Consider the following 10,864-nt stretch of genomic DNA (forward strand, 5'->3'; position numbering starts at 1 on the left):
ACCAATGAACGATGGCTTGGTTAGCACTCGACCGATAAGGTATACGTGTTCAAAGTTCGATTCCACTGAGAAGTAATTTTCTCAATGATATTAAAAAAAAAAAATTAACATAACTAGTTTACTCTTATCACTTATAACTAGAGTTTGAACTCGTGCAATGCACGAATAATAAAAAAATTATAATTTACTAAAATACTTGATTATAAAAGATCCAACACTTTCTTTTATTTATTTATAAATTTTAATTAGATGTTTTGAATAACTTTTTTTTAATATATTTTTACTTAATTAAACATGCAATGAATCACAATTTCTTCTTTATAAATTTTTACTTAATTAAACATCTAAGATGCAACGAATTAAAAAAAATTAATTAAATATTCTTTTAAAAAATGATATTGTTTTAATGAAATATTCAATGTATAATGAATTCACTTCTTTAATTTTATGTTGTATAAAATTCAGATTACATTTGAAGATAATGATTTGAATGCATGAGAATGCTCTAAAGTTTCTCCAAGCTTACACTATTTTTTAAAATTATTTATAGAAGGAGGGTTTCCCCTAAACATGAGCGTAATGCATTTGTAGGAAAATTTCTTGGAAGGATGTAGGTGATCATATATGAAATATTTCATAAGATCCATGAAAAAGTAAGAGGTAAATATCATGGTATTGCTTGGCATAACATTTAACTCGTCAAAGCCATACTAATGATTGTTATTGAGCCACTCTGTTATGTTTTGTTTTAGTTAAAAACTGTTTTATTTTTGTCCATTATTTTATGATGTCGATTGTATTCCACCTATATGATGACCCGAGTGCCTATAATGGCCTCCATCTCTTTTACTCACGAACTAAGCATATGAATATATATCCGGTCCCTTGACCTTTTTTTAAAAAAAAAAAACACATTTACAGGGAGACCACCTATTGCAAACTCTTGCAAAAGCTATAGGTCAAACTAAAAAAAAAAAAAAATGAAGTTAAGAGTGTTCTTATGGACAGTTTGCTATCGACAGAGCAAGTATTTTCTTTGGTTTCTTCGACTTTCCCCCACCTGAAAAGCACAGAAATAAAAATTATATTTAAAAACAAATGTAAGCATAATTCGTGTACTACCTGAGCCATCTGCATGTTCCAGGAACATTTAATCTTGACGCCAAAAAAAATATGAAAAATAAAATATAGAGGATCAACAACTCTATTAAAAAACATCTAACAATTATCTGTCCTGAGAATCTAGGCAATTGCAGACTTAAATCTAGGTGTCTAAAAAACTTAGGGAGGGGTTAGTGAGATCTCGGCTTAATCGCGGGTTTGTGTGCTCTTTTGGGTGCCTGTTCGTCGTTTCTTTGGTGATTGTTTCCTCTGCACAAAGATGCCCAATGAGATAAGTATGTTTTCATTGGATTCAATATCTAAAAGACACAGAAATTCTTAGACGAATATGGCTTACTTGGAAAGCTCTTGCGGTAATGCTTTTGTAGTTCAATTTTCAGAAAATATAAAAGAGACAGAATGAGAAACATTTGTAGCATAAACTTTAAATGAGCAAATTGACACCCTTTGCTGGAGCCAATGCATAGTATGCACTGGCATTTACCTTAACAATAAAATTGAAAGGTGTGCTTCCTGCAGGTTCAAAGTTGTAGTCCCATGAAATTGTTTCGAGATTCTTATTCTGATCTCTGTGTAAATGCAGGCACCCAGTGTATCAACATATCTAACAGAAAATTAACCCATAAATTGCCAAGGAACAAATTCCATGCATGTAGAGTATAATATAGAAAATGTTAAGAAAATAATTTTGAATTCACCATATCTCAAATGCATGCATATTGCATAACCTTTTTTATTTGGTTCATGACATTGTTTTTTTCCTCGCAATCTGACATAAATATTTATCCTAACCTATCGAGGGCATCCACTATCAGTCGCAATTTAACTAAACCTAATCCAACACACCTCAGCACATCTGAGGTTGATTGGTAGATTATTGATCATGTTCTTGCAATCAACCTCAAACAACTGATTATTATAGATGTTTTTACTTAGAATCCTCTATGATTCCTCTTCTTAACAAAGATCTTTTCACAAAATACTTTTCCGAAAAAGCAGCAACGTACATTAACTCCAGATGTCCCCATTTTAAAAGTCTTATTTTTCCATGGAAAATACCTCATGCAAAAACAAATGGCGCCTTAAGAGTACCAAGAAAAATATAGATTAGTGAAGGAAAAAAGGCTAGCATAAGCAAGAATTGAAAGATCTACTGAAATAGCCCATATTTATTCCCACAACTTTCTCACTTCTCAGAAAAATCACTTTCCAAGTACGAATTTCTCTGGAATCCAACATTAGCAAAACTTATAGCAAGACTTTCTCAGATGGCTGACTTCGAGAACTTTAAACAGGTACAGGTTAGATATGAAGCATACAAAGAAATATAATCAACAAATATCAAATTTTTTTCAAAAAGTTCATTTGTGTGCATAGATACGTTTGTGGGTGCAGCCCACACATTGTCAAAATGCTAGCGAGTAGCAAGTAGGCTCGACTAAATTTCCATTCAACAGTTATGATCAAAATTTTAGTTGTCCTAATTCAAAGAAGGGGCATATACCAGAGCTGTGTACCAACTGATGAAGTGGTACATCGTTTGTGCAAGGTTAGCTTGCTGATAGGAGGGAGGACATCGAATGCATCACATGCCAAAAGAATCACATTCTTTGGGTGGGGACTGACACATGGTATCTTTGCATTAGGAATGTGCTCAATGGGATAAGATGCTCGAGTATTCTCTCTCTGCAAAATAGTAAGCAAAATAGCACAACATGAGTACATCTCTACAGCTTACTGACAAACTGATATAAAAGTAATTCTCCAGACTAAATAAAAGTAAATGCAGTTAGTTCGACTCATAACGACTCATAATTTACCTGTGATAGATCTATCAACATAATCAACTTCTCGTGTATGCTCATTGAAGTAACGAACACCACATTCTCCAACACTGCCAACCACAGTCAATCTTATCATACTCATATATATGTTGACATGCCAAAACAAAATTGAACGTACAAATTACAATATCAAACAAAACACTAGCCTCTCCATCCTAAATTTTTTTACTTTATTATATAAAACTAAAGGGACTGAAACATTACCAGTTCCAAATTTAATGGCATTCCAGATGTCAGGCTCTTTTTCCCTCGATAGATCAATGCATTTGGCATAGCATCCCCTTTCGATATTTGAGACACCATTATCACTCCAACAATGTTCATCATCTCTGATTAGACATCTATTGTGATCAGTAGACAGAGTTGTACAATATCAAACTAAACACCATAGCTTCTCCATCCTAAAATTTTAATTTTTTAAATATAAAACTAAAATGAACCCTAAACCCTAAGCAAGATGAATTCTCCATATTAGGGACCTTCTCACTCATTTCTCTAGTTTTATCCTTCAACTTCCTGAAAGAAGCTCTAAGTGACATTTGATGACTGACTGACTGACTGTCAAGGCCTGTGATGGTTTGATGCAATTCTTTGACTTTAGCATCAATGTCCTGAACAAATGATAACTCCCTCTCTCTTGCTTAGTAATAGTCCAAAATATCTGCATTTAGCTACAAAAAAATCATTGTAAATTGTTGCTCAGTTGACAACTATCGCCATCATCAAAGCTTTTGTAAACAGTTTGGAGTTAGCATGATGCTCAGACAACAATGTCAAAAAAATCCTTTAAATACCTGGGAATTCTTTGCCTCCCACTCTTTTCGCTGCCCATCAAGAAGGGTCGAATCCTCTGAAATTGGCCTCAAATCATTCATTTTGGAGTTCGTGAGGTTGGCAAAGCTGATTACAAACTAATAACTAAAAAAAATCCATTGCGGAGAGATCTGAACTAAATTCCTACACTTTTTTTTCAATAAAACTAGTAGAGACCAAGATAATAGAGAATCCTCCTCATCAGAGTTGATAGACAATTCAATCCCGTAAATGCATGTTGGTCAATTTCTTAATTACCCACACAATTCCATCATTAAATACACCCAAAACACATGAAACATATAACACAAAACCAGCTCACCATCAATGAAAAAGTTTTTGTCTATATTGTTCCCATATTTCCAATCAGATCTCAATGCAATGGCAAATAATTGCCACCACTTTCCCTAAACTTAATGCAGAGTGGTGCCCAAGTTGAGGGAGCTTACTTGTAATTGTAGAGACAGAAATTTAGAATTGTACGGAGGAAAAATAAATTTGCATCAGGCCTAATCAAATATTTCTGGATAAATTTCACGGGGCAATCCACTGAGGACACCGCCTCTTTTATCCTGTTGCATAAATTCATAAGCCGGACTGAGTCTACATGGTAGTCTGGGTTTTCGAGCTGATCCAAAGCTGCAGACTCAACTTGCCCTTGATCTTCTCTGCAGAAGTCACAAATCCAACACAGTAAGTTTTATAGAGAATCTAAAAGTTTCGCAGAAAGTACCCAGGCATTTTTTATTTCATTACTTGTACCCTCCCCCATTACCATCTCAAAAATGAGGACCGATGGTGTAAAAACAGAGGGAAAAAAACCCTAATGCCTAATGTACGTTAAATTGTAAAACAATGAAGCATATAAGTTAACTTTATTTCGAGGAAGAGGAAAAAATGAACGCAACAAAGAAGGTATGCAACTAATTGACAGCTCTGTAGACTCATTTAGTGTTCTTTCCAACAAAAAATGTTCCGAAAAGTTTTTATCAGAAAAATATACTTATTCTACAGCTATAATAATTCAGTAGTGTAAAACGTTGTATAAATTCATAGCATTTAGAGCTCTGTAAGGTACAAAACAGAGAATTAGGGTTTCTGAGAAGAGAGATACGTACTTGTGGAGAATGTCGAAATTTGAAATGAAATCTGAGCTTGGGTTCTTGAGATCATTCTCTATGATTTTTGCAACCCGTGATTCTCTCAATATCGTCACCATCTCTGTGCGCGATAGCTTCGGGTTTTCAAACTTTTACCTCAATCGATCGAGATAAATGATAATGAAAATGGTTCTTACCTTTATGCTAGACGATTTTAGAAAGAGAAAATTTTATTAGTTAATATCTCTATTATATTCCATTATCCTCTATATATTTGATTTGATTTAAAAATATTTGAATCTATTAAAAGGTTTATGGCTTAGATGAATTTTGGAGGAAAAAATTGTTAGTTAATAGTCTCTATTATATTTTAATATCCTATATATATTTGATTTGAAAATATTTGAATGTTGGTTGGAAATAAATTAATAGGATAAAAATTTTGCAATTTAGGATGGAAAAGAAGATGAATTGTATTCTATTTTTATAGATTTTAATTTAAAATTATCAATTTATGATTTAAATAGTAATAAATTATATTTATGTTATAATTTAGTAGAGATAAATGATAATTATTAAATTATAAAATTGAAGTTTACATAGTGATAAAGGATAATTTAAATGGTTGTTGGAAGATTAAACAAATAGAAAATCAAATGTGTTTATGATTATGACTAAACAACTAAAACATAATAAAAATAAAAATAAAAATATCTTAAAAATAATAAGAATTATAAAATATAAAAAAATCTTAGAAGTTTGGGAGGGGAAAAGTGGATGAAGTGTTTCTACTTTTTTTTGTATGTATATATATATATATATATATATATGCAATGGATGGATTATATAAAATATATATATATATTTTTTTTATATATATATATATATACAAAAATTCTCCTATGTGGATCAAAAGTGTGGACCAAGTTTGTGGACTTGTTTTTCAACCATAGATGTGGTGGGCCTCATAATAAATGTGTGGCCCCCACTTATGTTGTGATTGATTACAATCATTGGATTTTGGTCCACACTTTTGGTCCACATAGGAGAATTCCTGTATATATATATACATATACATATATATATATATATGCAATGGATGGATTATATAAAAAAAATTGAATTGTTTCTAATTTTATATGTTGTATTTATATTTAATCCTAATTAAAAAGAAGTTGTGAGTTGTTTGAAATTTGGATATGATTTGAACTTTTCAATATAAATATTTAAAATAATTTATTAATTAATATTTAAAATTTGAAAAAGGTTATAAAATTATCTATAAGGATAAAGATAATCATAAAGGTTGTTGTGTAGAATAAAAGAAAAAAAACTATTATAATTAAAGATTAAAATATGATTAATTAAGTATTAAAATAACTAAACATGTGGATTAAGAAGTTGAAAGTTTGGGAGGAAAAAAAATGTTAAGTTGTATTATACTTTTTGTATATATATAGATAGTACTTTTGAAACTTAACCTAACATAAACTATTAGCTAGCCCATATAATGGTAGCTCATGGAATCCCATAAAACTTTTGAAACTTAAAAAAAAGAGTTAACATAATTGCTAGGTAGCTCATGGGAGCCCACCTCTCTTAAATGAAATTTTAAAACATTTTAACTCTCAAAATACATGTTAGATTTTTTTAAAAAATTACATATTCAGAATCAACACATAAAATTATTTCTAATTATATCCATTGTCGATAAATTTTATTGGGTAAATCTTAATTTCATTATTTTTTTCAATTGAATTTCTTAATTTCATTGTTTTTTTCAATAGAATTTCAAAAACAAATGAATTCAGAACTAAAACAATGAATTCTATATTGTGCTTTAAAAAATAATAGAATCTATATTAAAATAATACATTTTTGATAATGAATTCTATGATAAAAGAGTGGAAATAAAATTATTCAATTGATTAAATTAATGGAATAAACCTGTTGGACTCCCATGGGCTAGGTTACACTAAAGTATCAAAAAAAGAAAAGAAAAGAGTTAACATAACTAGTTTACTCTTATCACCTATCATAGAACTTTTGAAACTTTCATTGTTAGGGTCCCCTGAAATAAATTTGTAAGGCATTTTGAGTAAGGTTGCAAAACTTCTTGGGCTTGATCTTTAACTTCAATATGTCAATTTAATTTTTGCTTTCTTGATGATATTATGGTAATTAATTTAGGGTTTTGTCATTTCTTTCTCGTTGATCAAGAACATTATGGAATTAACACTAACACACTAAGAGACATAAAACATAACAATCTTTTAGATGTGTTACACATGCATCATCCATTCATCTACTATGGGTGCGTTTCGTAAAGTAGTTGGATTGATTTTCAATACTAACGGGAAAGCCGTGGAGTAAAAATTATTTTGTGCAGGGTTGCAACACTTCTTGGCTTGATTTTTAACTTCAATGATATGTCAATTTATTTTTTGCTTTCTTGATAATACTATGATAATTAATTTAGGGTTTTGTCATCTCTTTATGGTTGATTAGGACCATTATGCAATTAACACACTAAGAGAGATAAAACATAGCAACCTTTTGGATGTGTTACACATGTATCATCCATTCATCTATCATGAGTGCGTTTGGTTGCAGGAAAATATTACAAACATGATAAAATAATCAGGCCCATGTTATTTTAAAAGATAAAAAACACAAAAGCATTCATGATTACAGTTATTTAAATTTCTTAAAAAAGGGTGCACCCTAAACGCATAAAAAATAAGCTCTTTCAAGCAGAAGTGTTCGATGGAGCGGACCCGCTCCCGATTCCGCTCCATCAAACACAACCCATGAGTTGTCGGTAGTGATTGTTGATTTCTATGATTGTTATTGGTCGTGCAAAACAAAAACAAGTTTATTTGTGTCTAAACATTGTAGTTGGAATGGGAATTATACCATGACCTACAAGTTTCGAAATTTTCGAAATGTGTCAAAAGGAATATTTGTGTTTGTTTTTAAAAAAATTAATTATTATTCTTATTTTTACAATATTTTGTATGCTGCGATATTTGTTTACTCAAAATGTATGCACTAAACAAGTGTGGGAAAAACATGATGTTAAGATTTGGAACGGACAACCAAAATTAAAGGTTCTAATTGGCCAAATTGTTGTCCTAGATGAATGATTTGTAGATTTTTGTCTATTGGCTCGTTAGATTAGAGTAGTTAATCCAACTAGCATAGATGAATTAGATTATTTTTGTTGATACACTTAAAAGGTATTACAACTTTGTGAGTGTTCTTGTTAGACTTCTTTTTTTGAAGTAGAGATGTTTGACAGAGCGAACCCCCTCCCAGTTCCGCCCCACCAAACACAACCCATGAGCTACCGGTGAGTTTGTTGATTTTAGTGATTGGTTGTCGATCGTACAAAACATGCTTATTTGTGTTTGAATATTGTAATTGGAATAAGAATTATTTCATGATCTACAAGTTTCAATTTTCAGAGGAGGTGTTAAAGGTGATGTTTGAGTTTTTATTTTTTAAGAATTAATTATTCTTATTATCATTATTCTGATCTTTAAAAATATTTTCACACTCTTAACCTTACTGCTGTAATATTTGCTTAGTCATAATGTATGCACTAGACAAATGTAAGAAAAAAATGATAACCATACTGCTGCAATATTTGCTTACTCATAATGTATGCACTAGACAAATGTAAGAAAAAAATGATGTTAATATTTGGAACAGACAACCAAAGTTAAATGTTCTAATTGGCCAAATTGTTGAACAAGATGAAGGACTTGTAGATTTTTGTCGATTGGCTCATTGGATTAGATTCGTTAACCCAACTACAATAGATGACTTAAATAATTTTGTTGACGCACTTAAAAAATATTAAAACTTTGGGAGTGCTCTTGTTAGAGTTCATTTTTTGTTAGGTTGTTATTCTTTGCTTTATTTTTGTGTTTTTTTTTTTTTTGGTGCATAAAACTCTATAGCGGGATTGAAAAACACCTCATTTTGATGAGTCATAGAGAGAGAAATGATTTTGTTTTTGTTTTCTCGCTAGCGAAACAAATCTAAACTGACATGAATAATCTTAAACTATTTCTTAATTGGAAGAAAATGAGAGCCCTGCAAAGCATACTTCAACTATTTATCGCTTCGATAATTTGGATTCTTCGAACACTTTTGACTAAGTACATGGGGAATGTGAGGGTACACCTTGTAAAGGACACGGGACAAATGGTAATGCTATTCTTGGTTTCTTTTTCATACATCAAGATGAATTCTTTGGTAAGTACTCTTTCATTTTTTCATTTATGCATTTTTGATGGGCGATACTTGTAAACTGGGGTTGTTTCAGATATTGAATTGATCATTGGTTTTATTTTTTCTTTTAATATGTAGCTCAGTTGATCCACTTGTTCCCTTGTGGTGTTTGATGGAGCGGACCCGCTCCCAATTTTGTCCCACCATAACCCATGAGCTGCTGGTGGGGATTATTGATTTCAGTGAATGGTTGTCGCTCGTACAAAACAGGTTTATTGTGTCTGAATATTGTAGTTGGAATGTGAATTATACCATGACCTATAGTTTTCTTGATCAAAGTTTTCAAAATGTGTTAAAGGTGATGTTTGTGTTTTCTTTGAGAATTAATTATTGTTCTTATTGTTATTTTTATTTTTTAAAAATATTTTCTAGGCCTTAACCAAATTGTTGCAATATTTGCATAATGCATTAAATAAGTGTGGGGAAAAAAATGATGTTAAGATTTACAATGAACAAACAAAGTTAAAGGTTCTAATTGGCCGAATTATATACATACATCTGACCAACGAGAGATTGCTCTTCACATGGGTGGTTCTATTATATACATATATTCGACCAACAAGAGATGACTTATTTGACAATCGATTGGGTTATTAGGCATACGTGTGCCCAAGGTTCGATTTCAACCACAAACATATTTCTTTTCGGTATTTCAAAAAACAAAAAAAACACACATACATACATTCGTGTGATAATTCTGCAAATTACATACTCATGGACAAACAGTTGAGACCCATTACTTTTTGTTGTTTTTGTGTGCACCTTTCCGTGTGTACATTCCTTGCTAATAACTAACAAGATCTTTTATTTTGCCATTTGAATGGTGTTAGATTTGGGTTTCTTTAAAATTTCTTTATCCTTGTTTATTTATTATGATTATGTTATCTATTGTGGGATATAAAGTTATGGTTGTCAAAATCCCGATATAGATTGTAAGCTTGTATGATCTTACGTACGATTTTAGATCAACAAAACGATTCTGATCAATTCAAAATCACAAAATTGCTAGGGTTAGGGTTTGGGGTCTTATCGCTGATTCGATCACCAATATAAGAAGAGAAGAATTTCAGTCTGGTTATGAAACCTAACTTGATGGGGTGCTCATTACTCGGTACTGGTATGGTATGTATTCAGGCCGGTACATGGTCCATTGGGCTAAGATTAAGTTGACAATTTAGGCCCATTTTTTCTGAATATAAAAAATAATTGGAAAGTTAGTTGCATATAATAAAATTTCTTAAGGAGAAAACTTCACTGCCTTATATACTCATTTTGAGTCTGTTTGGGAGTTTGTTGTGTTTTCAGCTGCTGTGGTGCTCTGGTGTCTGCTCTGAAATAAGTGTTTGGCGCGTCAATAAAAAACCTGTGTTTAGGTGAGGCGATATGTAGTTTGGTGCTTGACAATTACAAATTACGTTAAATTGTGGTGAGAGACAAATTTTTTTTTTAATTATACATTGGAATAAATAAATCGTTATATTTAATTTAACACTATTATATTTTAATGTGTCTAATAATGCTTTCATGTGACATATCTGCTATTAAAATTGTTCAGTATTGCTATTAAAATTGTCCAGCATTTCTGTCATCACCATTTCTACTGGCATATTTATTACTTTCAAAATGTTTTATCAAACTAGGCCTATAAATAGAAGAAAAAATAGTCTTTAATTGAACATATATATA

At 31.1% G+C, this 10,864-nt stretch overlaps 1 long non-coding RNA gene across 7 annotated transcripts; it reads right to left on the minus strand.

Annotated features, from left to right (window-relative positions):
- Positions 1–828: 828 nt before the first annotated feature.
- Positions 829–5,050, minus strand: LOC119983967. 7 transcript variants are annotated; one of them, XR_005464812.1, is made up of 8 exons: positions 4,898–5,050; positions 3,761–4,447; positions 3,171–3,637; positions 2,943–3,016; positions 2,627–2,808; positions 1,607–1,691; positions 1,460–1,481; positions 1,088–1,371 (listed from the first exon to the last, which is right to left on the minus strand). It is a non-coding gene; the product is annotated as an uncharacterized LOC119983967 (long non-coding RNA). The 7 variants fall into 7 exon arrangements; XR_005464810.1 differs by having other exon boundaries at positions 1,088–1,691; positions 3,761–3,816; positions 4,229–4,447; XR_005464809.1 differs by having other exon boundaries at positions 1,088–1,691; positions 3,171–3,295; positions 3,446–3,637.
- Positions 5,051–10,864: the final 5,814 nt, after the last annotated feature.

The sequence above is a fragment of the Tripterygium wilfordii genome, chromosome 18 (assembly GCF_013401445.1).
Source record: "Tripterygium wilfordii isolate XIE 37 chromosome 18, ASM1340144v1, whole genome shotgun sequence".
NCBI lineage: Eukaryota > Viridiplantae > Streptophyta > Magnoliopsida > Celastrales > Celastraceae > Tripterygium > Tripterygium wilfordii.